At 41.5% G+C, this 15,640-nt stretch overlaps 1 pseudogene; it reads left to right on the top strand.

The window, feature by feature from the left end:
- Positions 1 to 5,982: 5,982 nt before the first annotated feature.
- Positions 5,983 to 7,471, top strand: LOC106577726 (uncharacterized; annotated as a pseudogene).
- Positions 7,472 to 15,640: the final 8,169 nt, after the last annotated feature.

Raw genomic sequence — 15,640 nt, 5'->3', positions numbered from 1 at the left:
ATAACAAATGTTGGTTTGGTCCCAAATAATCCATAGTTATATCCAAATAGCGGCGTTTTGTTCGTGCGTTCAAGACACTATCCGAAAGGGTAAATAAGGGTTACGAGCATGGCGCATTTCGTGACAAAAAAATTCTAAATATTCCATTACCGTACTTCGAAGCATGTCAACCGCTGTTTAAAATCAATTTTTATGCCATTTTTCTCGTAAAAAAACGATAATATTCCGACCGGTAATCTGCATTTAGGTAAACAGACGAAAGAAAATAAAGAATGGGGTCGACTCGGGCACGCGCCTAAGCCCATAGTACTCTGATCGGCCACTTGCCAAAAGCGATAATGTGTTCCAGCCAGAGGCTGCCTCGATATCGTTCAGCTTTTCCGGGCTCTGAGAGCCTATGGGAGCCGTAGGAAGTGTCACGTTAGAGCAAAGATCCTCAGTCTTCAATAAAAAGAGCCCAGATGAACAACAACTTGGCAGACAGGCCACTTCCCATATAGAATCCTCTCAGGTTTTTGCCTGCCATATGAGTTCTGTTATACTCACAGACACCATTCAAACTGTTTTAGAAACTTTAGGGTGTTTTCTATCCAAAGCCAATAATTATATGCATATTCTAGTTACTGGGCAGGAGTAGTAACCAGATTAAATTGGGTACGTTTTTTATCCGGCCGTGTCAATACGGCCCCCTACCCCCAACAGGTTAATGCGTTTGAGCCAATTATTTATTTTGTGACAAGGTAGGGGTGGTATACAGAAGATAGCCCTATTTGGTAAAAGACCAAGTCCATATTATGGCAAGAACAGCTCAAATAAGCAAAGAGAAACGACAGTCCATTATTTTAAGACATGAAGGTCAGTCATATTGGAAACTTTCAAGAACTTTGAATTTTCTACAATGCAGTCGCAAAAACCATAAAGCGCTATGATGAAACTGGCTCTCCTGAGGACCGCCACAGGAAAGAAGACCCAGAGTTACCTCTGCTGCAGAGGATAAGTTCATTAGAGTTACCAGCCATAAATTGCAGCCCAAATAAATGCTTCACAGAGTTCAAGTAACACACACACCTCAACATCAACTATTCAGAGGAGACAATGTGAATCAATCATTCATGGTTCAATTGCTGCAAATAAACTTGTCCTTTGGTCTGGAGTCCAAATTGGAGATTTTTGGTTCCAATAGCCGTGTCTTTGTGAGATGCGGTGTGGGTGAACGGATGATCTCCGCATGTGTATTTCCCACCGTAAACCATGGAGGAGGAGGTGTTATGGTGTGGTGTTGTTTTGCTGGTGATTTATTTAGAATTCAAGGCACAGTTAACCAGCATGGCTACCGCAGCATTTTGCAGCAATCCACCATCCTATCTGGTTTGGGCTTAGTAGGACTATCATTTGTTTTTCAACAGGACAATGACCCAACACACCTCTAGGCTGTGTAAGGGCTATTTTACCAAGAGGGAGTGTGATGGAGTGCTGCATCAGATGACCTGGCCTCCCCAATCCCCCGACCTCAACCAAATTGAGATGGTTAAGGATGTCGGACCGCAGAGTGAAGGAAACGCAGACAACAAGTGCTCAGCATATGTGGGAACTCCTTCAAGACTGTGGGAAAAGCATTCCTCGTGAAGCTGGTTGAGAGAATGCCAAGAATACCAAGAACCTTTGAAAGTGTCTGACAGTAAATATTACAAATCTAAATCTGTTCTCACGGTGAGATTCCCATCACGGTTGGTTTAATTTATTGTAGTGGGCGGAAGGACCTCCTGGAGTGGCTAACTATTGGCTGGAATTGGTGGTGGTTTGCCAATAAGGGGCACTCTTTTGACTGCACCATAGATCACTGAATTTAGGAAATCTTGCGATTGGCAGGAGCCGTGGCTTGTAGTTCACCCATAGTATACCTTAAAGGCAGTGGTGAACCATGGCTATTGGACCTACTGTAGGTCTTCAAAGGGGGGAAAACATGTTCCAAAACAGTGTACCAAACTCAAAAAAATAGAGAAACTGAGACAGCACTCAGACTAACGTTAATAACAACAACAACCACATTGCTTACACAACCTTTGGTAGCCTAACACTATCACACAATGACACATCAAAGGATGTGAGTTTGACTGGCTTGTGATGCTGAAAGGACAGCGACTGTAATACCAGCTCACTCCATGTAGGAGAGCACACTTTTTGTAAAACACATAGACTGATAGAAAGACAGCAGTCACACACAGCATGATGTTAAAGAATAATCAGCCCATTCATTAGGACATAATAAGCCAGTAGGTCCCAATCATAATATCACAAAAACACAACCATTAGGCTAAGCATTTCCCAATCGAAATGTACAACTATTACTTCCCATTGCAAACATCGTTATCATATTAAGCACACACACTAACCATTGATCTAGTGGTTAAATTTAATAATGTTTCACACCCATAACACATTATTTTCAAAGAGATAGCTAGCAACAGCAAGCATGCTGCAATAAAAAAACAGTACCACTCAGCAGATGATGATCATTCGAAACAACTTCTTGTTTAAAGTTAATCTTGAAAATCTAATTAGCATCAACATCCTCTTCAATAACACCTGCGAAAGCAGCCGCCGCACTATAGCTTACAACAAAAACGGGCTAGCTTAAACTGTTGGAAAACTACTGCTCGCTATTCCGTTTCAGGAATCTAGGCATATGTCGCACGTCACTACTTCACAGGAGAGGCATTTGAAAGTAAATGCTTTTTTTGGGCAGATAGGTCTTCTGGAACATGTGAACTTTCATGTTCCTTAATAACAAACTTGAATGCCATCTGTAAATATGGATAAATTTTTTTAATTACGAGGCTAGTTTGTTTTGACACGGAAAACGACAGGAATCTTCCCGCTAGCCATGGTTCGCTGAGATAATGGATGCGTTGAACCTGCCGAGAGATGAGTTTGGATTGGTCTGCCATGTTGCACGCTTCTGTATATAACATGAGCTTCTCAGTATGTGTAGGTAATCCTTTCTAACACGTAAAAGTAAACAAAGTATCATGAAGAACTGTGACAATGTTGCTAATGCTCTCCACTCTCCACTTTCCGGAGGAACAAGTTGTGAAATCAATGGAATGCCTGGTGGAAGCAGAGTATGATAGCTAAGGAGATGGAGAAAATTCAGACGTTTGATTATGCGGAGGGAGTCGAAAAGAGAACACACAAAGGCTGTTGTATAAAACACCTCTCTCTGGATTACTGTGGCTTGCGAAAGTATACACCCCATAAGCATTTTTCCTATTTTGTTGCCTTACATCATGGAATTAACCTGTTAGGGCTTGGGGGCAGTATTTACACGGCCGGATAAAAAACGTACCCGATTTAATCTGGTTATTACTACTGCCCAGAAACTAGAATATGCATATAATTATTGGCTTTGGATAGACAACACCCTAAAGTTTCTAAAACTGTTTGAATGGTGTCTGTGAGTATAACATAACTCATATGGCAGGCCAAAACCTGAGAAGATTCCACCACCTCAGTCATCGGCTTCATCAATACGTGCATCGATGTCGTCATCTCCACAGTGACTGCACGTACATATCCCAACTTGAAGCCATGGAATACAAGCAACATCCACATCGAGCTAAAGGCTAGAGCTGCCACTTTCAAGGAGCTGGACGCTTATAAGAAATCCCGCTATGCCCTCAGACGGACCATCCAACAAGCAAAGCATCAATACAGGATTAAGATTGAATCCTACCACACCAGCTCTGACGCTCATCGCATGTGGCAGGGCTTGAATACTATTACAGACTTCAAAGGGAAACCCAGGCGCGAGCTGCCCAGTGACGTGAGCCTATCAGACATGTTAAATGCCTTTTATGCTCGCTTCGAGGCAAGCAACACTGAAGCATGCACGAGAGCACCAGCTGTTCTGGATGACTGTGTGATAACACTCTCGGTAGCCGATGTGAACAAAACCTTTAAACAGGTCAACATTCACAAAGCCGATGGGCCAGACGGATTACCAGGACGTGTACTCAAGCATGCGCTGACCAACTGTCAAGTGTCTTCACTGATATTTTCAACCTCTCCCTGACAGAGTCTGTAATACCTACATGTTTCAAGCAGACCACCATAGTCCCTGTGCCCAAGGAAGCGAAGGTAACCTGCCTGAATGATTACCACCCCATGGCACTCACGTCAGTAGCCATGAAGTGCTTTGAAAGGCTGGTCATGGCTCACATCAACAGCATCCTCCTGGACACCCTAGACCCACTCCAATTCACATACCGCTCCAAGATCCACAGATGACGCAATCTCAATCGCACTCCACACTGCCCTTTCTCACCTGGACAAAAGGAACACCTATGTGATAATGCTGTTCATTGACTACAGCTCAGCGTTCAACACCATAGTGCCCTCAAAACTCATCACTAAACAAAGGACTCTGGGACTAAACACCTCCTTCTGCAACTGGATCCTAGACTTCCTGACGGGCCACCCCCAGATGGTAAGAGTAGGCAACAACACATCTGCCACGCTGATCCTCAATACGGGAGCCCCCCAGGGGTGTGTACTTAGTCCCCTCCTGTATTCCCTGTTCACCCACGACTGCGTAGAAAAACATGACTCCAACACCATCATTAAGTTTGCTGACGACACAACAGTGGTAGGCCTGATCACCTACAATGATGAGACGGCCTGTAGGGAGGAGGTCAGGGAACTGGCAGTGTGGTGCCAGGACAACAACATCTCCCTCAATGTGAGCAAGCCTAAGGAGCTGATCGTGTACTACAGGAAAAGGCCCCCATTAACATCGACGGGGGTTGTAGTCGATAGTTTCAAGTTCCTTGGTGTCCACATCATCAACGAACTATAATGGTCCAAACATACCAAGACAGTGGTGAAGAGGGCACGACAAAACCTTTTCCCCCTCAGGAGACTGAAAAGATTTGGCATGGGTCCCTAGATCCTTAAAAGGTTCTACAGCTGCACCATCGAGAGCATCCTGACCGGTTGCATCACCGCCTGGTATGGCAACTGCTCGGCATCTGACCGTAAGGCGCTACAGAGGGTAGTGCGAACGGCCCAGTACATCACTGGGGCCAAGCTTCCTGTCATCCAGGACCTATATAATAGGCGGTGTCAGAGAAAAGCCCATAAAATTGTCAGAGACTCCAGTCACCCAAGTTATAGACTGTTTTCTCTGCTACTGCATGGCAAGCGGTACCTCAACAGCTTCTACCACCAAGCCACAAGACTGCTGAACAATTCATAAAATCGCCACCGGACAATTTACATTGACCCCCCTTTTGTACACTGCTGCTACTCGCTGTTTGTTTGTTACCTATGCATAGTCACTTCACCCCCAGCTACATGTACAGTTTACCTCAACTAGCTTGTACCCCTGCCCACAGACTTGGTACCGGTGCCCCCTGTATATAGCCTCATTATTGTTATTCTTATTGTGTTACTTTTTATTATTACTTTTTATTTTAGTCTACATGGTAAATATTTTCTTCTTCTTGAACTGCACTGTTGGTTAAGTAAGCATTTCACGGTAAAGTCTACACTTGTTGTATTCGGCGCATGTGACAAATAAAGTTTGATTTGATTTTGATTTGATTTGATTCGAAAAGTGTAATTCTCACCTTTGCTGCATTACATTTGAAAGCATAGATCATGTAAGATAAACACAATAACGTCAGCCCAACAGGAAGTTCAGCTCTGGCTTTCGGTCTCTTGGAATCTGGGTTAGGTCAAGTCACAACAGGGGCACTTAGCCTACCCTCAGCATATCTTCGCTGTTCACTGCGAAAACCCTAAAATGTACTGAAATGCTGAATGAGATACCGCAGAATCTATCTCAGGAACAAAAAAACTTCATTTGAGAAGTGTTGTTCTACAGAGGTAGACTGTTCTGTTCCACTCAAGACACAGGTTTTGAAGAAGATGATAGCTGTTAGGATGTTCGCACCATTGTGCACGTTTTGTCTTCTTGGAGAGATGGGTATGTTTAATTTCATTTTATTATGATGGCATGTTAGGTATACATTTTTTTACTCAGTCACTTTTAGCAATAGCCTTCATCAGGGACTATAATGGTACAATACATTTTTATTAAAACTCACAGACACTTTGAGGCATTCCAATCTTGCATTGTTATGTATATATAACAGTTAATATATTTGTGTAAGATGTTGTCTTTTCTTTTGTTGTAGTTCATGCATGAGCTGGGACTGAGCCCTCAGCCATACAACAGGAGAGTGGTCTCATATCAACCAATGTTGGGGACACAGTGACTTTGCAGCACTTCTATGAAGGCGACGTGGCCATGCATTTCTCCTGGTTCAAGCAACCCTTTGGAGAAAAACCTCAGCTTATCTCAACCATGTGACAAGAGTCCTACATTGTACCGTGAGTTCAAGGGTAACCCTCAATTTTCAATGCAAAGCGGCCAAGGAATAAATCACCTCAGTATCTCAGACTCAGTATCTCAGCTCGGATTCAGTCACGTACTACTTTGGGAGCACTCACTCAAATGAGTTGGAATTTGGACAATTGTCTATGTAAAAGGTACAGTCCTGAGAAAATTATTTTAATATTCTGTAAAATATTTTTAGAGAAAGTCTGAATTGGTAGACAAAGAGTAGTGATGGGTTAACCTAAGCAAACACCATTTTAGGAATTTTTTTATATCAGGTATTATCACATTGTGAAGATTCTCTTATTGAGTAAGAACACTTGAAACAGGAAAGTTGTAGATAGTTAAGACAGATTTAATGACATTTTTAAACCCTCTTTTCAGATTCAGTCTGTGTCTGAGTCAGTCCAGCCAGGAGAGTCTGTGACTCTGAACTGTACAATACACATGGAGACCTGTGCAGGAGAACACATTGTCTATTGGTTCAGACATGGCTCAGGAGAATCCCATCCAGGAATCATTTACACCAATGGAGACAGGAGTGATCAGTGTGAGAAGAGCCCTGAGGCTGGGTCTCCTACACAGAGCTGTGTCTACAACCTCCCCATGAGGAACCTCAGCCTCTCTGATGCTGGGACTTACTACTCTGCTGTGGCCTCATGTGGTGAGATACTGTTTGGGAACGGGACCAAGCTGGACATTCAAGATAAACTTCTTATGCTCTTTTGTTCAAATTACATAAACATTACATTTACATACACAGTTGGTTATTATAAAAGAAAATGTGTTCTCAATGACTTCATTAACATGTTAGTAATTTGCCAGAACTGTCCAGCTCAATTAGGGTTAAGTGTTTTGCTAAAGGGCACATTGACAGTTCGGGGATTCGAACCAGTAACCTTTCAAATACTGGCCCAGTGCTCTTAACCACTAGGCTACCATCCTCCCTACGTGCTGACTTACCTGATCAAATAATAGCAAAATAAAATACATGCTATTACACTGTAATAACCCCTACTGTATAATGGAAAACATGTAATTGTTTCAGGGGGTGATATTCAAGTGGCGACTGAAGCGTATATGAGGATCCTTGTCCTCTTCTCCTTCATAAGAACTGGATTTCTCCTCTGCTGTCCGAACATCTTCTTCATCATTTACTTCATCAGGAAATAGATAAATTCAATGATTCAGTTTCTCAATCCTTCAGCTGTTACAAATACAAATGTGGTTTACTGTCTTTTCAAATGTTTCAGTGCTCGTCAGCTTTGGTAACATAATGTAAAGTAAAATGTCCATATTTCAGCCTTTTGACATGCTGAGGATTCAAATATTGCTGTCAATCCAGCATGACTTCTCCGTTCGAAACAACTAGAAACTTGGAACTGGGAAATCTCAGACTTCAGTGAGTTCAAGACAACTGGGAATTCTGAAAAAAAACGAGCTCCGACTGGGAAAATATGTTTTGAAAATACGTCATCCAACTCGGAATTCCAAGTCGGGAACTCTGGCCTCTTTCTAGAGCTCCGACCTGAAGATCACTGACAGCATGATTCAACCTTGTTTTTTTCAGAGTCCCCAGTTGTCTTGAAAGCACCATAAATCAAGAGAATGCCAGACTTTGATGACAAAGTTTGATGACAAAATTAGCCACGAAGGACCGCTGCGCAACCTTCCTGTTCAAGTGAACACAGCACAACAAGGTGAGTCCAAAAATGTATTGTATACTGCTGCATAAATGATGTATTATGCCAGGGAGATATGTGTAGTGTAGCTAAGAAAGTAATACTAAGTGTATGTTGTGTAGTAAGCTGTTAGTAGCCCATGTGCCTCTCCCTACTGTTCTGACTTGGTTGTGCACATTTAGCCTATTGCCTGTTTTAGAGAAATGTCCTCATCTAATATTGTAAGAGCTTTCATTGGCAGCTTATATGCCCCCTTTATTTATCCTATGGTTCTGACTTGGTGTACAGGGAGAATACTGTAAGAACGGCTCATGTTCTGAATTCTGTCACTGTACATTTCAAAAGTGCTGAACAAATAGTTATATTGACTACGTCCATCGTAGCTCGCTCATTAATATCTTAACCGAAATTACGGATTGCCTCTTATCCACTCGTCATCCCCTAATGCCATAGTTTGTACATCTTAATTGTCAGTAGAAACAGCATTTGTTTAAGCAAATCAGCCATATCAGCTATGCTTTTTAAAAGGCAATAGATTAGTCTGAATGAACTGTTTTGCTGCCAGACAAGGCTCCGCTGATAGCCAGGTGTAGCAGTGGGAAGGTGTTGGGACTCTGATGTTGGAACAACTTCATGTAGGCCCTAACAGTTTGTGGGCACAGTTTGTCACTGCTACATTGCAATTTATGTATTGTTTAGTGTTGTGTAGCGGCTTTGTTGGCATAAAATAAATGTATGCTAAAGTCGCCACTGGATAGGAGAAAATTCCATACATATGAGGGAATTGTTAATATTGTTGACCAGAAAAACACAAACAAAAAATGTATAATACTGTATGTACATCTGGTGCCCCGTGTGAGGATGAGATAAAATATTTAGAATATTTTTACATTTCATGCAGCCTTTTTTAGAGATCAGCTGTTCAAATGTCTGACCTTCAATGTCAGGCTTGGTTCCTTTCACTTGAGTAGATTCATTGGCTAAAGAGAACCACACAACATTTAGACATTCTGAGTAGAAAAATTATCTGAAATTGGAAACATAATTTTCTGTCTTCCAATCTCTTCCCATTTCTCCACTGACCTTGAATCATGAGATATGCACCATTTCCAAAATAGCATTCATTATACCAGAATATTCCACAATGATACGATCTGACATCAGTGAGGGCAACTTTCCAAAGAGTCAGATTAAAACTAATTCCATCCTTTTGCAACTTGAAATTGCACTTTTTCATAGTAGGTTGTTACAAGCCCATGTCCTGGAGTGTGTTTCAGCCATATCCAGGATAACACTAAGTCCACTGTGGAGATGTCATAAGCGTCGTTGAAGGGGGACCAAAACGCAGCGGGTAAAGTGCTCATCTTCTTATTTTATTAAAGATAACACTTAATCAAAATAAACAAATGACAAAAACAGTCCAGTAAGGTGCACAGACTGTACTAGAAACAACCACCCACAAACACAAGAGAAAACAAACCCAACTAAATATGGCCTCCAATTAGAGACAACGACAACCAGCTGCCTCTAATTGGAGGTCATTGCCAAAAAACCCAACATAGAAATAGAAAACTAGATAAACACATAGAAATAGATAACATAGAACATAAACCAAAACCCCCGAAACACACAAAACAAACACCCCCTGCCACGCCCTGACCAAACTACAATAACAAATAACCCCTTTTACTGGTCAGGACATGACAGTACCCCCCCCCCAAAAGGTGCATAGTATAATGAAACAGGCAGGGAGAGTGAGATCGTCTATGGTGGTGGGTGAACCCTCAACCTTCTGGCCCGTAGCCCTGCGTGGCATCAACTGTGCCCTAAAAGCATGCTGAAGTGGCAAAGTTGATATCTACATTTTTAAACGCAGTGTCTCTACAGCTATTGTTATTTGTGGTCGTAAACATTATTTTGAGTTAATTCTGTGATGGGGTGGGCTTTCAATGTATTTTACAGTACAGAGGAGCGTCATGGGAAATATTTGGAAATTTAGATCTGTCCCTAAATGTAACCAACCACCTCAATTTGGTCTTATGTTGCAAAATTTGAAATTGTGTTTTTTACATTGGATAAAAGTATAAAAGACTCACAGCTACAAAATTGTATATCATACACTGCAGTTGGGGAACAATGGGAAAGTAAATGTTCTTTGAAAGTTGATAAATTAATGTTTTGGTACACCTACTGGAGAGCTCTCATTTGTCTACATCTATTCAGTATTGTTGACATTCTTTATTAAAGCCATGTTGTTCTTCACATTACCGTCTCTGGTAAACACACTCTATATCAAAGAAAATCTAAGTTTATTTGTAACCTGCACAGGATACAGATGTTGTACACGTACAATGAAATAGTTACTTGCATATTTGTAGCAATATCAAAAATAGAAAGTGTCCAGATAAAAATAGTTTATAAATAGTTTATAATTATTAGATGATACTTAGAACGACAGATGTCTAAATTGATGGGTCATGTGAAATAAATGCTATAACCACCCCCCAGCCACATCTAGCTAAGTGGTTGAGTCACTGTTGTTTAAACATGTACACATGTCAGCAGGTGTGGCAGGTAACCTAGTGGTTAGAGCATTGGGCCAGTAACCGAAAGGTTGGTGGATCGAATCCCCGAACTGACAAGGTATAAATCTGTCATTTTGCCCCTGAACAAGGCAGTTAACCCACTGTTCCTAGGCCATCTGTCACGTTCTGACCAGTAAAGGGGTATTTTGTTATTGTAGTTTGGTCAGGACGTGGCAGGGGGTGCTTGTTTTATGTGTTTCGGGGTTTGTGGTTTATGTTCTATGTTAGTATATTTCTATGTGTAGTTTATTGGGTTGACCTTCAATTGGAGGCAGCTGTTACTCGTTGCCTCTAATTGAAGGTCCTATTTAACCTCTATGGGACCGGCGGGACGAATTCGTCCCACCTACGTAACAGCCAGTTGAATCCTGTGGTGCGATTTTCAAAACCTTTGAAATGCTATTACTTCAATTTCTCAAACATATGACTATTTTACAGCTATTTAAAGACAAGACTCTCGTTAATCTAACCACACTGTCCGATTTCAAAAAGGCTTTACAACGAAAGCAAAACATTAGATTATGTCAGCAGAGTACACAGCCAGAAATAATCAGACACCCATTTTTCAAGCTAGCATATAATGTCACAAAAACCCAGAAGACAGCTAAATGCAGCACTAACCTTTGATGATCTTCATCAGATGACACACCTAGGACATTATGTTATACAAAACATGCATTTTTTGTTCAATCAAGTTCATATTTATATCAAAAACCAGCTTTTTACATTAGCATGTGACGTTCAGAAAAAGCATACCCCCCGCAAACTTCCGGGGAATTTACTAACAATTTACAAAATTATTCACGATAAACGTTCACAAAAAGCATAACAATTATTTTACGAATTATAGATACAGAACTCCTCTATGCACTCGATATGTCCGATTTTAAAATAGCTTTTCGGATGAAGCACATTTTGCAATATTCTGAGTAGATAGCCCGGCATCACAGGGCTAGCTATTTAGACACCCGGCAAGTTTAGCCTTCACCAAAATCCCATTTACTGTAACAAAAATGGTCTTACCTTTCCTGTTCTTCGTCAGAATGCACTCCCAGGACTGCTACTTCAATAACAAATGTTGGTTTGGTCCAAAATAATCCATCGTTATATCCGAATAGCGGCGTTTTGTTCGTGCGTTCAAGACACTATCTGAAAGGGTAAATAAGGGTCGCGCGCATGGCGCAATTCGTGACAAAAAAAATCTAAATATTCCATTACCGTACTTCGAAGCATGTCAACCGCTGTTTAAAATCCATTTTTATGCCATTTTTCTCGTAAAAAGCGATAATATTCCGACCGGGAATGTCCATTTAGCTAAACAGAGGAAAGTAAACAAAGCTTTCGGTCGACGCGGGCACGAGCCTGAGTCTCACAGTACTGTAACCAGCCACTACCCAAACGCGCTACTTTGTTTCAGCCAGAGCCTGCAAAGCCACGATTCAACTTTTTGCCGCCTTCTGAGACCCTATGGCAGCCGTAGGAAGTGTCACGGGACAGCTAAGATCCTCACTCTTCAATAAACAGAGACAAGAAGAACGACACCTTGTCAGACAGGCCACTTCCTGCATGAAATCTTCTCAGGTTTTTGCCTGCCATATGAGTTCTGTTATACTCACAGACACCATTCAAACAGTTCTAGAAACTTTAGGGTGTTTTCTATCCAAAGCCAATAATTATATGCATATTCTAGTTACTGGGCAGGAGTAGTAACCAGATTAAATCGGGTACGTTTTTTTCCAGCCGTGTCAATACTGCCCCCTATCCCCAACAGGTTAATAGGGGTGTTTTTTCATGGGTTTTTGTGGGTAGTTGTTCCTTGTGTAGTGTGTTCCTTACAGGACTGTTTCTCGTCGTATTTTTTTTTGTATTAAGTGTTTTGTTTTGTTTTCTTCTAATTTAATAAAGAAGATGAGCATTCACATTCCTGCTGCACCTTGGTCCAATCCTTACGACGCCCGTGACACCGTCATTGTAAATAAGAATTTGTTCTTAACTGACTTGCCTAGTTAAATGACGGTTAAAAAAAATTCATGACATACATTAAATGGTAGTAATCACCCTCAGGCACAACTCACTAACTTAATGGGTCATGTAATCATCTTACGAAGTAGAGTCTTTTGATTAGACATGTAAATAGTTAGCTAGCTTAACAATTAGCCATAATCCGAACCCATACCGTGGCAATACAAACACATTGTCATTGCTAGCCACCATGCATGAAATGCTATAGCATGAATCTGCAGGTAGTTAAAGCTAACCAACTAGGTTCAATGTTAGCTAGCTAGCTAGTTAGCTAGCTAGCTAACATTAGGCTATAACAAGAAATGCAAATAGATTTCTGAAAATCAAATAATATTACTACACATAACGTTAGCTAGCGATCCAGCAAGCTAACGTTCACTAGCTTTAATTTGCAGTGAAAACGGCTATTATGATAAAATTAGAAATGTATAATATCTGAAATTGTAGCTAGACTGGATGAACCCTTCAAGGCAGACTGGAACCCCTTTAACTCCATTTTGTTTGTACAGTGTGCTTGGCCCGTGTTGTGTCAAGTCACTCTGACCACATTGAACTAGTCCACAAAGTAGTCCATCAGAACTTTTCCCCGCTGATCTTTGTTGATAGCGCCTGCTAAATTCACGTCAGCAATGTTATTGAGAGCAGTAGCAACTCTTTTGCTGTTCTCCATGGCTAACATTATATCTTTCAAAAAATCTGCGGTAGCAAGGATTATGTACACATACTGAGCAGCTCAGGTTACATTTTTACATTTACATTTTAGTCATTTAGCAGACGCTCTTATCCAGAGCGACTTACAAATTGGTGCATTCACCTTATAATATCCAGTGGAACAACCACTTTACAATAGTGCATCTAAATCTTTTAAGGGGGGGGTTAGAAGGATTACTTTATCCTATCCCAGGTATTCCTTGAAGAGGTGGGGTTTCAGGTGTCTCCGGAAGGTGGTGATTGACTCCGCTGTCCTGGCGTCGTGAGGGAGCTTGTTCCACCATTGGGGTGCCAGAGCAGCGAACAGTTTTGACTGGGCTGAGCGGGAACTGTGCTTCCTCAGAGGTAGGGAGGCGAGCAGGCCAGAGGTGGATGAACGGAGTGCCCTTGTTTGGGTGTAGGGCCTGATCAGAGCCTGAAGGTACGGAGGTGCCGTTCCCCTCACAGCTCCGTAGGCAAGCACCATGGTCTTGTAGCGGATGCGAGCTTCGACTGGAAGCCAGTGGAGAGAGCGGAGGAGCGGGGTGACGTGAGAGAACTTGGGAAGGTTGAACACCAGACGGGCTGCGGCGTTCTGGATGAGTTGTAGGGGTTTAATGGCACAGGCAGGGAGCCCAGCCAACAGCGAGTTGCAGTAATCCAGACGGGAGATGACAAGTGCCTGGATTAGGACCTGATTAGGTTATAGACAGAAGCATGCTACATGACAGACCAATCTGAACTCATCTCTCGGCATGTCCAGCCCATCCATTATCTCAGCCATTCATGGCTACCGGGAAGGTTCCAGTCTTTTTCCGTGGCAAAACGGAAATGCATTTCTGCCTAAAACCACACTTTGATAAAATTATAAATAAACGTTTAAATGCTTCCTGTTTCCTGAAACAGGTCACAAATATGATTATTATTATTTGACCATGCTGGTCATTTATGAACATTTTAACATCTTGACCTTGTTCTGTTATAATATCCACCCTGCACAGCCAGAAGAGGACTGGCCACCCCTCATAGCCTGGTTCCTCTCTAGGTTTCTTCCTAGGTTTTTGGCCTTTCTAGGGAGTTTTTCCTAGGGAGTTTTTCCTAGCCACTGTGCTTCTTTCACATGCATTGCTTGCTGTTTGGGGTTTTAGGCTGGGTTTCTGTACAGCACTTTGAGATATCAGCTGATGTACGAAGGGCTATATAAATACATTTGATTTGATTTGATTTGAAATATATATTAGAGTCAGTTTTATTAATAACTGTTTTGCTTTGGTTGGAAGCTGTCAGGGGCAACATGAACAGCAAGTAAAGACAGTGAGAACAACAGTGACACCACATAGACATCCTGCTGAAAACCACATAGAGACACAGAGAGCAGGTAGGAGGGTCCTGTGTGCACAAAGCCAGCAGACCCACATGACCAAAGCATAGATACAGCCTCGTCTTGGGCTTACAGCAGACTGCAGAGTACCTGTGAGCTTGTTCACTGTTTGGGGGTGGGTGTGAGTGACATGCTATCAACACAACTAAAAGAGGACAACACATTACAGAGGAGAGAGGACTTGAATAAATAGGTTGTCTCCCATTCTTGTTCATCTACTCCCTGGAACTCAATACAAAACTACACACAAACACGAGTCATTGTCTTCATCATATAGAGATCACTCTGCTACCCATTTTATTTTGAATGATTGTGTGGCTCCTCCTGGTAACTAAGCTACACTTTAAAATAACTTTTTTGATGTTAGTAGTAATGATCCAGTGATGATGACTACCTAGACTGTTTGATGCATGAGACGCTATGATTCTGAAAAGGATTTATAACATGATACAGATGTGTAATATGTATGTAATAAATTACCTCGTTAAAGATTCTTAACCAAACATTGTCTTTGTTTGGCATTATTTGACAGATATTATGACTACACACATGATCTATCACAGGAAAATACATTTTCAATGATTCTTAGTGAACAATTTTAACATTTTGACAATTATAAAAGTTCCTGCCAACTCGAATGTTCAGGCAGTTATGGGGACTTCCATGTACCTTATTGAAAGAGAAATGAAGTGCAGTACTTCAACCTTTACATATGCATATTCACATTTTGTATTGTTTGTGAAAACTTCTTAATTACAATGCGTACATTGTCATATTCATATTCATATTTCAACAATATCAACTCTCTTCAAAACATACTCAGGCTTTTCTCATGAAGAGAGTGAGTTGTGCTCTTAGTGACATGGATGTTTGTGGTTTT

The sequence above is a fragment of the Salmo salar genome, chromosome ssa18 (assembly GCF_905237065.1).
Source record: "Salmo salar chromosome ssa18, Ssal_v3.1, whole genome shotgun sequence".
Lineage (NCBI taxonomy): Eukaryota > Metazoa > Chordata > Actinopteri > Salmoniformes > Salmonidae > Salmo > Salmo salar.
Note: the sequence above shows the minus strand (reverse complement) of the source record. Positions and strands in the feature narration are given on the sequence as shown.